This window comes from Centroberyx gerrardi, chromosome 1 (assembly GCF_048128805.1).
Source record: "Centroberyx gerrardi isolate f3 chromosome 1, fCenGer3.hap1.cur.20231027, whole genome shotgun sequence".
Classification (NCBI taxonomy): domain Eukaryota; kingdom Metazoa; phylum Chordata; class Actinopteri; order Beryciformes; family Berycidae; genus Centroberyx; species Centroberyx gerrardi.
In genome coordinates, this window is record NC_135997.1 from 10350052 (window position 1) to 10366075 (window position 16024).

A 16024-nucleotide genomic window follows, 5' to 3' on the forward strand; every position below is an offset into this window, starting at 1 on the left:
GTAGAGTACTGTTTAACAGCCATTTAATTGCTGTAACCAGCATCATGGCACATGTTATTTTATATGTGATGATTCTCAAATCATTCAGAACATTATTTGCTGGCAAAGAAATTAGCTTTTCGGCTCATTACAGCAACTACGCCTCCAGATTGTTCTCCAGACAGCTTTGGCTGTCTTTGATTTCTGTTAGTATGTGGGCATTGTTTGAATGGACGTGCTGGAGGAAAAGTGATCCAATATTTTCTCCTCACGCGTTGGGCAGTAAACAAGTTGCTTATACTCAAGCTCTTCTTTCCTTCATTCCGCAGTATGTCAAATGTCTTTGCACACCAGACTGAACTCTCACTGAACTATGAGTACATGCGTGAGACCACAAATTAGCCTATGTTGTATTGTGTGAACGCTCTTCATATTACATGGTCGTTGAATCTTTTGACCCAAACTATCTTTAAAGGCAGTAATGACACTCTGATAAGCCTTGTAGATGTGACAAGATATGCTTCTCATTAATTCAGCTGAGAGCTGATCATTTTTACATGAGCTGGCTGACATGAGCTATTGAAAATCAGACCTCTGTTAAATAATTAACACAAAGGGGCCCAGTCCTTATCGAGTTGCTAGACTTTATACTCCACACAACTGACCACAAGAACCACTGCCATCATCAATCACTGTCAGACCTTCAGCTGTAGATACAGATAAATAGAAGATTCCTATCATTGCTTTGTGTCCAGGTCCTCTGTTTCCTTGCTCTCATCCCTACACTCTTCTCACCTAATTATCTTTATTGTGAGGTTCAGGACCAGTGAGCAGTGTAGCACTATTTTATTGAATGTAACTAAATTTGATTCATTGAATTAATTTAAGCTGTTTGTTGGATGAGACATTTTATTGATTCACATGTCACCAGCCTTAGGCATTAAAGGGATATGTCAGACTTTTTTTTTTTTTTGTAAGTCTAAACTTGCTTTTGTCTTACCTAGGGGAAAGAAACTTATACATTTCATTGTTTGGTCATTTGATTTATACAAAGGGATCAAATCAGTGCAAGGTTTTCTAGGTGCTAGGTATATTTTATACTGTAAATAAATAACCATTTGGGAAGCCTGGTAAACTAAATCAATGCAACATTTGGCTGATTTTGCTGAGAGTGGCTAAAAGTTTACATTTGATGAAAATTAGGAAAGATATGAGGCACGAATGAGTGAGTGCAGGCACCCATTATAGGGGTAGGTTGGAGGATTTCTTGCTTACTTTGGAGAGGACTGTTGGCTCCATTAGAACCCATTAATAATGCCTTTGAAACCCTGGCTAATTTCCATTATAAGGGGTCATCCCTACGTCCCACTCCCTGCTCAGGTACTTATTCAGGACCGTTTTTTAATTTTCACACATTTTCTGGTGATACAAAACATTTAATCCTCAAGCCAAAATATCATCAGCATCATCTTCACTAGACGCCTCTGTTGGATCTCTGCTCTAACTAGCTAGCTTACTCGTCTCTATTATGAAACTGTGACTTTATTATTTATGTCAACTAGGACACTGTAAGCCGTGCCGTAGACCTGATGATGTTGCAATTTCTTGGTCGCCTCTAAAGGTTGATAAAAGTCATATATTACGGAATGCCCTTTTACACAATGAGACAGATGTGAAGTTTTAAGTAGTTGTTTAGGCTGCTCCAAAAGAATGGACCTTGATAGCATACAACGAATTGACCTTGGGCTTGGGCCTGTCTGTAGGCAGGAGAGTATTATAAAACTGATTAATTATTAGGAGATTGCAAAAGATGGGTGAATAGCTAAAAATAAACCATTACAGAGCTATCACCGAGTGAAGACTTCACTCTAATGTTTCAATGTAAAATACATTTCAGATATGAATGTATTATTATTTTCAGCCTAATATTTAAGGACTCAGTTATCCCACCAGGAATTCCTACAACTGTGACACTGTTATTATTATTATTATTAGTAGTAGTAGTAGTAGTAGTAGTGAAAAACCCACAGGCAATTTGGGCTTTTCAAGGACAAGGTCTTTGGTCAACCTTGCAGAACACAGACATTTTGTTCAAACATACAAAAACAAAGATGCATTTTCGTGGAATGGCTCACTTCTACATTTCTTCGACGTCCCTCGATGCTAATCTTTTGTTGTTACCATTTTTGTTCATCAAGATCGCCCTTTTTCATTTTTATATGTATGCTTTCCTGCAATGAATTCAAATGAATTGACTTAATTGGACTGGCCAGACTACACCTACTTCACTTGGAGAGTCACAGAGAGGCCCCTCCTAACCAGAGTGATGATTGTAGCACAGAGTGCCTCAGAGGCTCTGCAACACATTTGATTTGGACAGGTGTGGAGGAAGCTGACAGTAAGGGGACAGGCAGAGCAAGGGGCAGTCTGCCGAACTGCAGATGTCAGGCTCATCTTTCTTTGACATGAGGGGCCTGTGTGTTCTCCTTCTAATTTTACACATGTCAGACTCTGCAGCCATGGCAGCAACAGCAGGAGATGTGACGACTCCAACTTCCAATCACTGAACTTCTACCTTAATTCTCAAAATGGAAGAAACATGTCTTGGTGCTAGTGCAGTGTTCTACTGGCAATATCTGTATTTGTATTTTATTTCTTCCTGTGTCCCCCTGCTTTGGAGACCTTGGAACTTAAGGTGATTAAGGTGTTTCGCTTGTCCCTTTATTCTTTTTTTCTTTAATGAAATTGCCCAGTTAAGTTAGCATAAAAATTAAACATCAGCACTAAACTCACGGTGGCTCAGTGGTTAGCACTGTTGCCTTCTTGCCTCACAGCAAGAAGGTCCTGGGTTCGAACCCCAGTCCATCCCAGGTCCTTTCTGCGTGGAGTTTACATGTTCTCCCTGTGTTTGTGTGGGTTTCCGCCGGGTGTTCTGGTTTCCTCCCACCATCAAAGTCAAAGACATGTATGTTAGGGTTAATACTCCTGTCTGTGCCCCTGACCAAGGCACTGGCAAAAGAATTGGAGTTGGTCCCCGGGCGCTGTACTGCGGCTGCCCACTGCTCCTAGTGTGTATAGGATGGGTCAAATGCAGAGGACAAATTTCCCCACGGGGATAATAAAGTATACAAAAAATACTCAACATGACACACAAATTTAGACTCATAGGGTCTTTATAGTTTCGTACGAGCATGTGCGCAGTTAAGTTTTTGAAAATATTTGGGGTGGACCAACCAACTGACTGACAGACTGACTTATCCTAGCTGCTGGTCGCAGCTAAAAAAATGATTTACTTTTAACACCAATGACATTAATAGCAATTTTACTATTTAAAATAAGACTCAAGACACTTTTTTGGTTTTGTTCATGTCTATCAGCTGAAACAAATGTTGCCGGGATCATTTCTTATATTAACCCCGCCCACTTCCACAAAAACAAAAGAGCCAAAAAAGAGAGCTGGGTCCAGGCTTGGAAATACATGTAGAGGAGGTTCACAGTGCTTGAACTGGGCTGGTACTTACCGGTATGCCAGCGTGACACTCTCCACATGATGTAGTGTTGTACAACCAAAGAGGAAATGAGTTGAGCTAGGATTTTTTGTATCACACCACAATGCAGAGACAAAGTCAGCACTGGTCATATTAGTGTCCTGACACACTGGATATATTTGGTGCCATGACCCCAACTCTGGGGTGACACAATGGCAGTTTCACAATTGAAACAACAGGCTAGAGAACTTCTCACTGAGCAAAACAACAGTGGTATCTTTTCTCAAAAAATATAGACACTTTATGCTACAGCTCCACTTTACGTTGCAGTTTTACACCATCTTCAAAATGGAGGCCCTTTGCGAAGCTCACTCATCCACTACTCTCTCAATTGTTTGTTTAGAGAGACTGGAGTAAATGGTCCCTTCACTTTTGAAATTGGATGCTCAGACCTTAGCCCCTACCACCGTCCTCTGTATATTTTACTATGGTGCCTCTATGCATGCCGCCTCCATTTAGACCTGAGAATAGCTTCCAGAGCAGTAAGCTGGACTAGGCTGCACCCAAGCATCAAGTGTGAAGAGAATAATTGCCTCTTTATATATGCAACTGCCGTAGCTTGTCTCGCTTCACAAACAAGCAATATGTGCTCCGCATGTTCGTGCCACCTCAGTGTTTTTCATTGTGTGAATGGCGTGCTTAAATGTTTGCCATTATTTGTGCGTCGCCATGATGATGCAGTTGCATGTATTGAGTCTAACAATGCTTTACAGATGGAGGAATAACCCTTGGGACCAATACTGACTTGTATTCACACAAATTGCTTGTTTGAATATTTTCCTCCCATAGCAGGCATGGTGACTTCATGATCTCTCACTCTGTTAAATTCGACAAAAGAATGATTTGGTTTTGAACAGCTGAATAGAGTTAAAGCTCTGATGCATGTCTTGTTATGGCATCTATTGACTTCCATTCACTGAGACTATGACCATGTGGCACCACAAGTCGTCCCTATAGTTCTAAACTTGTGTGTCAAATCACAACATTATCTGTCGACTCCACATTAGCCTTATCCCCGCCTGCAGCTGCTGCCTTCTGTTAGAAGTCACTGTGTACAATAATGACAAAAATGAGGGTTTGATGAATGAAAGAACCTTTGGTGTCTTCCATAGATTTCATATTCTCCCCTCTGTGCCAATGCAGAGAGCAATTCTAAATCGAGTGCATGACTACAAACGCTGCTGGTTGTCAATCTGCAAACATCCAAATGTGAAGTGAAATTGTTGTCAACTTCTTTGGCATCATTTTTAGTCCAAACGGGACAGCCGTTAAGAATTACACTCAGTCTATTCAGTTGGGTTTTTTTGGGAGGTTTTTTTGGTGGTTGATATTGTTCGGAGAGAAAGAAAAACATAAGAATTGAAAATACTTTTTTATTGTTTTTGACCACAGTTCGAGGCAGAAATGAATACAACATATAGGTACACATTGGGGCCCACACATGCTATTCAGTAGAAATGAACACGTGTACCTAGTTGCCAGGTCAAGGTAAAATACCTGATGTGCTGCAGGCAGAGCATGAAAACGCTATTAAGAACACATGGTTGGTTTTACTGCAGACTGCACAAAAGAAACAGTACCTATAGAATAAATAGCAAGCTACTGGAGGTTGAAAGAGAGAACACTTGTCATAGTATAGCACTAGTGCATCGTAAACCCAAATCTAAGCGTCATTCAGATATGATTCTGATATTATGGCCCAAAGAGCATGTTAAGAAAACACATGCAGGAGTGAGAGGTGGCACAGTGGATATGTCTGTGTTATGATAACCAATATATTATATTAAAGTGGTAATCAAATTATTTTTTTCTTTTTTACTTTGGCAACATCTTTGGTGAGAAGCAGTCATTGCTCTGGTGTTTTTGTAATGTACTTCCTGCGATCAGTGTGACACATTTCCTTGGATTTTCTGTTGAAGAAAAGGTTGAAGGTTGAGTTTCTGTCTTTCAGTCTTTTCTTTGTCTGTTCAGCCACGGTGGCTATCACTGGTCATGCTCACTACTGAGTTTTTCTTCTGTTTATTCTAAACAAAGCACTTACTGTGCACCAGAGGCGTTCTCCAGGGGAAGACCTACCTGACACTGCATGTTTAGAAAGGCAAATGTAAAAGCTGGGTATAGCTTATCTATGACCACCTACTTGTGTGTTTATATGTGCATCTCATCAGTTCTGTTTACGTCATTTACTTATTGATAATGTATAGCCTAATTTTACTATAATCAGATCATAATAAAACAAACCTCAGACAATACTAGGTTATACTATACAAAGTGTAATCAAAAGATAAACAGCAAATCAACGTTAATGTTGGCTTAAACTTCACTCATACAAGATAAAGTTATTTTCTATCCATAAGGTAGAAGTTGGCACAAGACCGATAGTAGAAAGCATGGATGCACAGTCATAAGCAGTGCTTTTGCTGTTTTACTAAATGGGGGAATGATGATAGGACACCAATCAATTTTCAAAAATGTTCTCAGCAACCACTCCTATACTGTATGTAATCTCTGTCCTTGGGAATATCTAGTTTAGTCTAACTTAAGCTTCAAATGTAATCAGCAGTGTAAGCCATGAATTGACTCGTGAAATTCTAAGTCATGCTCCAAGTGCAGTTAAAAGAATAATGCAACATGTGAAGTGGACTAAAATAAACGCAACCTTCTCCTCTAATTAGTTTGGTAAACACACTGTATGACTGAGAGCAGTGACTGAAATGGAGCATAGCTTGCACACCAGCTTTGATCCAAAAATCTCACCACATCCACTTCAGTGTAAAGTCCTTCATGTGACATGAAAACTTCACCTAACATTTGACAGTATATTTGTATGTATATATATATATATATATATATATATATATACATATATATATATATATATATATATATGTGTGTGTGTGTATTATATTAGTATAGACTATAACATAATGAAATGGTAAGTTTAGTAGCCTTCAGAAACTTTTAGAAATGCACTAATCTCCAGCCTTGGTCATAAGCCAACCGTAACTACACACATATGGCGAAGCAAATGTGCAAAAATGCAAACCCGTGCTATGACTACACTTATGAAAGCTACAGAAACAGTGAGTGCAGACCATTACAACAGCTATCATACATTTGGTTAATGTGGCTATGGGTTGAAAGCTATTATAGCAGGTCAGGAGGAGATTCAGAAGAGAAAACAAATGCAAAAAAAGCTTTCAGCTCACTGTTGCAATTATCAGTACTTTGTAAACAAAGCACGAGTGGGTAGTTAGCTTATGTTAGCTTGGATATCTGAGGGTTAGGCAAAGTAATTGTTAGTTGCTCCCTTGCCTGCACTGACAAAGCTTGCTCATTTAAATTATGCAGGAAACAGCAACATTTAGCTGGGAAAGCAATCAAGGTGGATCAAATTCAGCAATTTGTAACATTGTAAGTATATGGTTGGATCTGAAGACAATAAACTTTCTGTTTTATTATTACCCCTGCAGTCTAACTTTCAATCATTCATTTTCCATACGCCTTTATTCCTATTCAAGGTCACGGGGGGCTTGAGCCTGGGCGGAAGGCAGGGAAACACCCTGGACGGGTTACCAACTTGAACAGGAAAAACAAAGTGTGTGTTTGATTAAGAGTTTAATTTTATAACCTTTAGTAAATGTTTTGAATTGGCAAGCTATTTCTAACAGTGATTCTAGGTTTGCCTTTGTTTCAGAGCATAGATCAATCATAAGCAATATCTCCCTACATGTCTACATGGTGATGACTGTAACATGAGAATCCAACAGCGAACAAATTTCCTGTTTGTAAACAGCGATTCTGCCTTGACCACCTGTATGATCATAGATACAAAGTGTGTGGAAGGCTAAGGCTAGGTAGGACCACATGTAAGAGTCAGCTATTTTTTATTGTGGAAAGTATTGCATAAAGCTACGTCTTGCTTGACAGCAGTGGCTGTATGACAGGGACTTTGAGCAGGAATGGGGAAACAGTGATATAAAATTGAGTACAATTTTTTCTGAGCATTCAATACATCCCAATGTTCCCCCTGGAACCAGGCCTAACACTGCTTTTATATAATTCAACATTTCTACCAAGCTGTGTTCAGTGATGTCTAGCAGTCAAGCAGCATATTTTTGAATTTCCACCTTTTTTATGATGTGTGACACCTGTGACATAAAAATGAGTCACATCATTGGGACAAAGTGGAAAACTTGATAATATCAGAGTCAAAAGACTTGGAGCTTGGCTTCCTGGAGTATGAGAGCCAGATCATACATATGTATAGGCCGTATACGTATATGTAAAGGCGTATAATGTAATAATTGGACTGCCTATAACGCATAATGCCAGCAATGCAATAAAGTAAATTTCATAAATGTAATAAAAAGCCAATTTTATGATGAAATCTTGAACTGATAACATAATAGAATTGTTGCCAATATCATAATAACTTATTACATGTTGACTGGTCATTACATTGCTGACTCTGAAACCATTTTTTGGATACATAATGTAATAACAAAAACATAATGCAATAACACTTTGAAAGAAGTAAGAGAAGAAGTAAGAGTACCACTAAAAGTAATTTTCAGTTGGACTGCAAAAATACATTTGAAACATTTTGAACATAGTAAAAGACAAAAAAAGTTAATGCTATTGTCCCTGCAGGCCTCACGTCCAACTAAAGTAATAACACATTTATTTCTTTACAGCAGGGCATGCATCTAATGTATATTATTGTTTTGTGATAATTAAACTGATTTGTCGGCCAAGAATATACTGCACAACACCACCAACAACACCTCAATCACCACAATCACCACAATCACACCTCTTCAAATGAAGTACAGATAAGTTTTGTGTGAAGCAAATGAGAGGCTGATTTTACTCTGCAAATCACACATACACAGAGAATATTAATGCACTAGCAAAAACAAAAAAAACAAATCTGGTACTTTCTTTTCTTTCATTTTAGTGTTTGTTGAGCTTTATGTTATAACATTGCACAATCTTCAGGCAGTGGGAGCTTGTTTGCGCTCACTGGTGGTAGGGGGCACTCACAATCATCAATTTTTAAAGAAACAATGGAAGAGGGAGGGAGTTGGGTATCATCCGTTCAGGGAAGATAATCTTTGTTGTTGAATCATCATCGCGAGTGCTCTCACTTCCTCCATTACCATCTGGTTTGGCTGTGCCTCCTCCCACTCAAAGGACAAAGTACAACAGGTTGTCCGGTTGTCACTGGCTGCAAACTGCCCTCCATCAACGAGCTCCATGGCACCAGAGCCAGGAGGCGAGCAGGGAGGATCTCTGCTGACCCTGCCCACCCAGGCAACCACCTGCTCCAAAGACTCTCCTCAGCACCCTCTAATTGAACGCTATTTGTTTCTGTAATCTGGCATCTTTCATGTTTCTGTAAGAAACACACTTCACACAATATACAACATAACAAAACAATATAATGAAACTCATAAAAAATAATACTCCTATGTTTGCCACCCTGTACAATCACTCGAGAGCCATTAACATATCAACATATGGCACAGTAATGACAATAAATGGCATCTCCCCATATCCGAATGATATTGCACAAATCCATACATCCTCATATCCACATATTGATATACTGTGCAAGTCCACATCTTGATTATCCTTGTTCAGCTAGCATGTTGCCCCAGTTGGCACATACTGACATACTGCACATAATGGCAAACTGACATATTGACTTTGACAATGACATAATGACACCGTCTCCTGTGTGGCCCAGTGCTGAATCACACCTGTAATGTCAATGCGACCTACTGCAGGCATGGAGGCCCTGCCTTTCACTAAAGCATTCTTATGGCAGTGCTCGGTCAATTCTGGGGTTCTCTTTAGTGCAGAACATTGCAGAGGCTAAAGGATATTGTACCTCATTTCTCTCTTTCAAGGAACATGGGTTATTGTCATCATTGTTAATTCCCTGTCAGGCAGTAAAATCAGTACAGTGCAAAACTATAGGAGGTATACGATCACACACCAACACGTCTGGCAGGTGTAATGGAGAAGACAGTATGGATTTGTACACCCTCACAGATAAGATGAGACAAAAAATGTTACAGGTTTTGGACAGTGCCCAAGCCAGTGGTGGGCCACACTCCAACATCTTGGATGAAGGGCATATGACTGCAGATGTTGTTCCCCACCTATATTGCTCCAGTTGCTCTGGGCAAGGGCATGGCTAAGGCAGTGCTGCGACAGTGCCATTTGTGACTCACCTCAGCACAGTTACCAGATAGCCAGCGGTCATAAGATTTTCCCCAGGCTAAACCCAAGTAGGCTATTTGGCCAGGGTTTGAAGTTCATTCAGGCCTGGTTCAATTCCAAGAAAAAGCAGGATGAGGCACTACGCTAACCTTGCCTGCAGGACTGTGAATGTGAAGGCAGGAGCCCAGCTTCATGCTTGCACATACCTTACATATATATATATATATGTATATGAAAAAAAATAGCAATATGTTTCCATTTCAAAATACTCTAATATGTGTACAACACTTTCCAGAATAGATCATATTTTTTAGCAAATAAAATACTGACAATTTGATATTTTGCACACTATATTTTGGCTGAAGCACAGTGATGGACATGTGGTCCAGACAAGTCACAGACAAGCTCATGTGTCATATGAACCATCCTGATAGATGCTGCATGCACAGATATGTTTAGATAGATACTCCCCCCACCCCCACCCCCACCCCACAGATCTGCACTGCTCAATAACTCTCTTGACACAAGTCTATCTACAAATATTATTGCAAGTAGTATTTCAAATACTGCGCACTGAGCTAACTGAACTATTTTCTTGGATGATGGAAAACAGAATGAGAAAACAGGTGTGCATCTATCTTGCATCTATCGTACTGTATCTATTTTTCATGTGATGGATGATTACCAATGAAGTGTATAAAACCCTCACAGTCAAACCCCTAGTTTCACACAGGCCTATCAGACATGCAGTCAAGCCCAGTCACGGCTAATGCTTAATGTCTGTAAATGTTTGGCCTTTTCTCAGAATCACTTCCCCTTTCTTCCACAACTGTTAGTTGACATGGGGATTGAGATGGGGATCTGGGCTAGAACATTGCTCACTTATAATAGTAATGCTTCATGTCAGATAATTATTTTGGCCTTTTCTAAGCATCACTTCAGCTCTCTTCCACAACTAGATGACAAGATGGGGATCTGGTTATGCCCACTTATAGAAGGCTTTGGAGCCGGGAAAACAGAAGTAACCGTGATTGCAAATTGCTCATCCAGCAGTTGCTTAGGCAGTTGCACCAATCCAATTTTGGTAAACAGTGATTAAACACATTTTTTTACACTGTATTATGTGTGCATCATTACAAAAAGCAGCATTTATTATAGGTAAACCTGTGGACTGACTGCTTGTGGGGAGGTGGTTGTTCAGATTTTGTGGGAAAAAGAGGAAAGAAGCTCATGAATGTATCTGATAATGACTGTCTAGCTGCTAATTGTCACATTTATGTTACAGTAGCATGTTTAGTCATGCATCTTTTCTCAGTCAAATTCCCCTTACAAAATGTTTGTTTTAGAAGTCGAAAGAATAATGGAATTTTAGTAGTTTTTGTATTTGTGTTTTTTAAAATACAAATGACATAGCTGTATACTGTAACCCAGTGGTCCTCAACATGGGGTCCTGGGGCCACCAGCAGTCCTTGAGGGGGTTCCAGGGGGTCCCCTAGAAAAATGATGAATTGTTAAACATCTCCAGTATTTCATTTACAAGAAGTTAATGCAACTAGAGAATGTAGAAGAATGACAATTTTGTTGTCATAGTTTCGCTGTTATCTCTCTACCTACAATAAAGATACTCATGGAATTCTGGGCAAAATCATATCTAACAATACAAATATTCTCTGATTTGGGTCTGAGATACCAAATCTCATCAAATTCGGGGTCCGTGGCCCTAATGTGTACTAAATTAGGTTCCTTGATATGAAAAAGGTTGAGAATCACTTCTGTAACCAACTTACTATTTGAAGATGTGACTCAATATTCTGCCCAACCCAACTGCTTGAGGCCCACAGCAGAAGACCATGTCCATGTAGACCAAGCACATGTGTAGTGCCTAGAAAGAAGAAACCAGCTTCCTCCTAGCATGTACATCCCATCACAGGGATGTCCCACCTATCTCTGTAACATGGCAAGTATTGCATAATGCAATCAATAAGCAGATACCACAGCAATCCTGAATCCACAGTAATGGTTCATATACAGACAAAAGAGAAAGGAGTTCCCTTCACTTTCTTCATGGGTTTGGCAACATGTGCCACTTAGACGGTAACATCTCTCCAACTCTAAATCTTTTAACTCCAGCACACCTGAGAGGCCGGCCTTCTATAAGCTACACTACAATAGCTATTAGTGTTGAGAAAGAAGTGGTATTTCTTTCTTTGACCCATATAGTTTCCTATTCCATTGCCCTGAATAGTGACTGGATTGTAGATTGTCCACTTCACTGCTTTTACTTAATAACAAACCTCAACCCATAGCAATTGTACTTTCTCGGCTCTTTGAAAGGCCATATTGATCCTAGAGAGATATTGCCACAGCATGGCATTACATTAATGTAACTAGTAATGGTGTGTGCTCAGGCATGTGAAGAAATGCTGCCACTGACCAGGAGTCCTCCTAGAATGTTTTACATGTAGTTTTTATGCTAAGATGTTTGTTTACTGTCATGTTCACTTAAAATGCAGGTGCTTAAAGTGCAGGATACACAAAACAACAGGAAATGGTGCCCCTCCTGATGCACTTTTATACTTTTATAATGTCTGTGCACAATCCTCTCTATTTGTATATCAAAATACAGATTTAGCCACAAAATAAGTGCAGTATTTTAAAACAAATGCAAAAAAGACATGGCCCAGGTCTTGTCAGAAGCTATCAATGCATTATGATAAATGGATATAGAGGAGGAGGCCAATGGCTTTGTAAACAAAGAAAGCCATTGGCAACTCTGGTGGTGATGACTGTGATTAACTGTCAAATAGCAATTATTGTCCCATCAAATTGTCTGATAGCTGCTTAATAAATTACTTTAATCTTACAATCTGCTATATAAAGACAAACTACTTTATACCACAACACTGTGACAAAAACAAAGGAACACTTACACTAATGATAGACGATGTGACGGTCCATTAGTAGTATATCACAGATATCATCATTATGGTAATGCTGGAATACTGCCCCAATTTTTGAGCATGCTGAGGTGGCCTTTATCTTTTATGCCTAATCAAGAAAATTAAGTAAAAACCCACAATACTAATGCTAATAGCAGAAGTCATGCAACACCCCATAATGCTCTTAAATGACTATGCATGCTTGAGTGAATAAAAGTAATATATTAAGATTTTCCTGTGTCAGTTGTCATGGGGGATTTAATTCTCATGTCAGTGTACAACAGCAATGTTCTTTAAGTACTGACATGAAATATTCCAAATGAGTCTGGCAAAAGCATTTTCTGCTTAAATAATGTGACATGTTTTTTTTTCCCTCCTTACACTCAGAAATAAGACGGCATACATATTAAATAAATATTTAAGTATTCTGTGAAAGGAAGCTCTTGAGACATTAATAATGAATAAAAGAAGAAATAAAATATGTAACAGAAAGAGTGACAGAAATCTGCACAAAGTTACAGAGTCTAATGTTTGATATCCCTGTATTAAGAATAGAGAAAAATAAATGAGTACCATCAGGGGATTCCTCTTGGGTCCCAGCACATTGCCTCTGTTTGATTCAAGCATAGAGAACACTGTCTTTACACAATGATTTCATTAACAAGTAAAGCCATTCAAAGGCATGAGTAAAATGCTAGGAAGACTTCTACATTGAGCGAGCCTCGTTTTAATATACAGGGGTCAAACGTAAACTGTGTTTTGAGACCCAATTTGTTAACTCCAAAGAGAGCATTCTTGGAAATTGTAACCTTTAATCTTGAGTTATGATGGCCTGAATTGCCAGTGCATTCAGATTCTATTCGCTCTGGACCACTCTGTATAAGTAAGTATTCCCCTATGAATAAGCTACAAATGGAAGAACTGTGACCAAGCTAGATAACACAACATACTCAGGTGAAAATCTGCATAACAGAAGTCACCTGAGCAACATTAGGTCCCAAGGCGATCTGTACGACTGCCAACCTCAAGACTATACAAGAATAAAAAAAATAAATTTTATCATTTTAACAAAAACAAGTATAAAGTGGCCAACAGGCAAATTTTAGTCGTATGTGTTGGGAAATAGTAATTTGTAAGACAGTAGGGATGGAACGATATGCTTATTTCACGATACGAATCAATACACGATATGTGGTTCATGATTCAATACAACCATGATACGATGTAATAAATACAAGTTCAATGACAACAAAGTATGACTGTGCAGAATTATGTTTATTTCTGAGCCACAAATCTTTCTAGCAATGTCAGACTGTCACTGACTAGAATGTAAACAACAATATAAAAATGTCATTAAAAAGTGGAAATAATATAATTTGGATGGAGAGCTTCTGAAATTCCATCTTGTTTGTGATTACTACAGCAGAATAAAATGCAGCTAATATCGAAATTCATTTTTCTGCCCCACAATACGTATTTTTGTATTGCGATATATTGAATTTCAGTATATCGTCCCATCCCTATAAGACAGCCCTGCCTATTGAAAGGTGGTAGGAGGGCGACTCAAGATATTTGTTGCATCTCTAATGGTGACTGCTTGTTTACAATGCTGAATCATCAAATAAGGAAAAACTAAACTATTAGAACTGTAAAATAAGGGCACAGGCCTTCAGCAGCACGGCCTGACATCACTGATGACTTCTTCAAACACATACAGTAACTGTTCAGAACTGCAGGGCAACCCCATCCCACACAGTATTCCCACAACTAAGTGTTATGTGTGCATATTGTGTAAGTAAGTGAATGCTGTTGAAGTTTCCATAATGTTCCACTTTAAACCTGCATGGCCTCCTCACTCTGATTCTGTTTATGTTTAGCCTCCATTGTCAAAACACCCCCACATTACGGTGAATAATTATTTTTTCAGGACCATAGAGCAGGGCAGCCTATATGTCACTCAATTCACAGTGAGCACAGACAACAATCTCACACACACACAAAAACCTTCATGGTTAAAACAGTTCATGTATGAGTTGAATGCATTATCATATATTATATCATATCATGAGACTTACCATCACAGTAAAGACTAATGATTATATTGAGAATAATTAATAGTTATTACAACAGAAATTAATTAAGATTGCACACAGTGCAATCAAACTGATGACTCAAGATTACAGTATCAGTAATAACAGGGCTTGTACTGATAACCATTAATACTTGCCACTTCAGAGGACTTCAGCTTCAACAGTGTGACTACTAAAGTGTTCTTTTCTGAGATATGGAAATGAAAACACAAATTAGTCCACGATATTATCCTTTCTGAGCTGAAGAAAACAGAAATTGGACATTAAAAATTCACACTATTTATTTATATTGATGTGTTTTAATTTTCAGTTTTGTGATTTTCATTCTGTCTTAGTTTAAGAGCAGAGAAGAAAATAAAAGTGTGCAGATGAGATAACCCAACAACAACAACAACAACAACAACAACAACAACAGGGCTATAAAAACATCTCACCTCAAAAGAAATAAAGAAAGAATAAAAAATAAAATCAGAATCAAAGACACAGCTGAATTAGATAACAGAAGCTAAATGACAACAAAAGTCAACAAAGAGGAGAATGGTATAGCAACAACAGAATGCATAAATGATGAGTAAGGGAAGTAAAACAAAATAGCAAAAGTGAGAGTAAGGTAGTGTGTGTGTGTGTGTGTGTGTGTGTGCGTGTGTGTGTGTGTGTGCGTGTGTGTGTGTGTGTGTGTGTGTGTGGGTGTGTGTGTGTGTGTGAATCTGGGGAGGTGCAGGTTATTTGTGTGTGTTGTAAGTATAAAATTTGTCGACTGAAGTTCATACTTGAATTCACTTGCAAGTAAACTTTGCAGGTTAAGGGAATGGATTCTGGTTGATGTATACAGTATATTTCTGAATAAATATACATGTTTGATACATAGACATGTTGAAGATAGGCAGGACATTTAGTCGATAAAAGTGGTTCTGAATGTTAGGCTTATGTCTCACTGCAGAAAGTAGCTATCTTATTCTGTAAAGTATGGATCTTGAGGGGATTGGTAGCAAATGTGGAAGCCCTGACCCCTGTGCATATTTATTTGCAATGTATGTATCTGTATTTAAGGGGTTTATACATAGAAACCAGGGGTGTATAAAAACTTATATAGGCTAAAAGTACCTATTTATTCAATAAACCACATTTTTTCCCATAAGCAGTGGGGTGAAGTGAAGGACATAGGTGTAGAGATATTTTGTACCAATCTCAACGCTATTTACTTACACTATCAGTCTGGGAACTAGCATCTAGTTTC